Source organism: Sciurus carolinensis, chromosome X (assembly GCF_902686445.1).
Source record: "Sciurus carolinensis chromosome X, mSciCar1.2, whole genome shotgun sequence".
NCBI lineage: Eukaryota > Metazoa > Chordata > Mammalia > Rodentia > Sciuridae > Sciurus > Sciurus carolinensis.
Window position 1 is genome coordinate 91616490 of NC_062232.1, and position 3217 is coordinate 91619706.

Here is a 3217-nt window from a genome sequence, read left to right on the forward strand (position 1 = left end):
ATTTTCATTTACCTGATAGTGATGTTGACTATTTTTCATACACCTATTGGCAATTTCTATGTCTTCTTCTGAGAAATGTCTATTCAGGTCCTTAGCACATTTTAAAATTGGGCTATTTGTTTTCAAGTTACTTTGTAGTTTGAGTTCCTCATAAAATTTGAATACTTAGCAAATATATTCTTCCAATCTGGGTTGTTTCTTCACTTTGTTGTTTCTTTTGATGTACAACAGCTTCATAGTTTGAGTTGATCCCATTTGTCTATTTTTGCTTTTGTTGCTTATGCTTTGTGGGTTGTATTGAAGAAATCATGTCTAAGATCAATGTCATGGAGCTTTCCCCCTATACCTTCTTCTAGTATTTCCATAGTTTTAGGTCCTACATTTAAGTCTTTTATCCAGTTTGTGTTGATATTTCTTTATGGTGTGGCGGTAAAGGGATCCTCTCGAGGTTACTCCTCATGGGGAACTTTCTGTCTGGAATGATTCCTTCTCCACTTTAACTTTGTGTTCAAGTAGTGTTTTGAGGTCTGGGTCGGGTTTTTTAAGCCCCCACCCCCGGGCCTCTCCTTTTCAAGGGTATGTGGAATTTAGAGGATGAGTTGGAGAGTGGGCTTGGCTGGAACTAAATCGATGGAGGTAAGCGGAGATTGGTGGATCTTCAGCATTGGCCCCTTCAGCACAGCGAACCCACTTTATTTTTAGCCGAGCAAAAGCTGCAGAGGGAGCATTCGTTTTAGGATGTCTGTTCTGCCAGTCCCGATTTTTGGGTTGGATGCTTGAGAGCTTTGTTTTCCTTGTTCTGATGGTGGACCAACTGGGTCTGAATCAACTCCTTCCCTTTTCATCTTCCTTCCCATTTTCCAACCGGAAGAAAAAGGGGAGGTGGGGGGCTGAGAAAGAGCTAGTCACCTGGCACACTGTCAGACAGGGGTGGGTATGAGGGGAACAGCTGTTTTGTGAACCTTCTGGAGGATGACACGAGCTCCAGACACTTCAGAAGTACTCAGCTAGAGACATGGGCGATATGGATCAATTCATAAACAACTTGGAAGTCCAACTTAGTTCAGCAGGTGGCTCAATGCAGGTATTCAAACAGGTCGCTGGTCTTGTTCAGGTCAGAGATCCCGCTGAGACAGCAGATGAAAGTAATATGGCATCTCCACCATTCCTGGATGCCAGCCCCATAGAGAACCCAGCCCTAATTAAAGATACCAAGATTGAGCCCCCTAGAAGAACTTCAAGCTAATGATTTCAACCTGCCCCAGGTGGAACCAGTTGACCTCTCCTTTCACAAACCCAAGGCTCCTCTCCAGCCTGCTAGCATGTTGCAGTTTCCAATACATCCTCCCAAGCCATAGTCTGCTCCCTGGGTTCTTGTTGTGTCCACTTCAACATCTGAAACCAGCACTTCAGCAAACATCCCTACTATTCTAACTCCAGGCTCTATCCTGGCCTCCTCTTAGGAGACTGGTGGGCTGCAGATATTGCATGTGATTCACACTATCCCCTCAGTCAGTCTGCCAAATAAAATGGGTGGACTGAAAACCATACAAGTGGTGGTGCAGTCCCTGCCCATGGTGTCTACCAGTTTTCCTACAAATGGGGGCCCTGTTGCCATTACAGTCCCCCTCACTGGAGGAGATGGCAAAAATGCTGGATCAATGAAAGTTGATCCCACCTCCATGTCTCCACTGGAGACTCCAAGTGACAGTGAAGAGAGTACAATTGAGAGTGGATCCTCAGCCTTACACAATCTGCAGGGAACTCCAGCAAGGACCAGCAACAATGGCCCAATTACAGTGGGAAAAGAGTCACTTGACTTTAAGAGAAGACAGATTGACCAATGTGACTTTGCAGGATGTATCAAAGCATACACCAAAAACTCTGAAAGCTCACTGCAGAATCCATACAGGAGAGAAGCATTATAAATGCACCTGGGAAGGCTGCTTCTGGAAATTTGCTTACTCAGATGAGCTCACCTGCCATTTCTGGGAAGCACAACAGGCATCAAGCCCTTCAGGTGTACAGACTGCAACCTAAGCTTTTCTTGCTCTGACAATCTGTCCTTGCACAGTGGGTGCCATGATTCCATGGGAACTCCATAGGTCACACTAGAGGAGCTGCACTGGTCTCTTTCCTGTGTGTGTGCTGAGGTCAAGACCATTTCTTCCTCTTGGACTTCAACTTGTCTCTGGGATGGGGTTGGGGGATCCTACTGAGCCAGGTTGAGGAGACTGGAGAAAAAAATAACTGGTCTCCTATGGGACTCTTCATATTCTACCTTCACCTCTCCACTGTCCAGACTTCAGTTTTTCAACCTCCACATGGGTTGAATTCCAGTGTGACACCCATGGCTGCCCCTGTCCCAATACCCCTTCCCCAAAATAGACATTTTTCCTACAATAACAAAACAGGAATCAAACTCAAGTCTGTGAACAAACATATGCTGCTTTTCCCTCTCTTTTTTCTCTTGTCTTCTAGAACTGTTATACATATTAATATATATGCATATATATGTGTGTATGTACATATACACACACATATATATTTTTAATCGGTACTTATAGGCAGTTGGTGGTGTCCTGAAATGACTTTTCTCAAGTTCCAGATGGGGGAGCATAACAATGTAGTGGATTGCTAAGATTTATAGGAATTTTGGTCTGAAGTATAGGGCGCATTCTCAGTAAATAAAGTGAATCTCACACCAAACTTAAAAGTTTTATAAATCCAATTCAATATCTTCTTACAGTTTGGTTTTCAGACAGTCCTGGTGCTTCTTAAGTCCATCAAAAGGAATGAAGGGATTTTCTTGTTCTCTCCTCTTTCTCCTCCTGCTCCTTTAAGACCCAAGATTTTGTGGCACAGTTATATTCTTTCTTAGGTTAAATTTGGACAAATATTCAAAGCACACAAAGACAGGTCAGTAGGGAGAAAAGTGTTCCAGGAAAATATGTTGGGCAGTGACAGGAACAAGAAGACCTGGGACATCCTGAGAACAAATAGAAGGTGACTTTAATTTGGATAGAATATTAAAAGTGCTGTCAATCACAAACCTCATTCAAATGCCAGCCTTTTGAGACAACATCTTGAGGGGCTTCACTGTACTGTTTATTCTTTTATTTACATACAGAAACTATACAGTACATGATGAGAAATCACACTGAGGCCATGTTATAGAGAGGTGAGGGATTGGAAGAAAGGAATTATGTTCACTTCA

General features: G+C 43.2%; 1 pseudogene; it reads left to right on the plus strand.

The window, feature by feature from the left end:
- Positions 1–1015: 1015 nt before the first annotated feature.
- On the plus strand, positions 1016–2105 carry LOC124971603 (Krueppel-like factor 8; annotated as a pseudogene).
- Positions 2106–3217: the final 1112 nt, after the last annotated feature.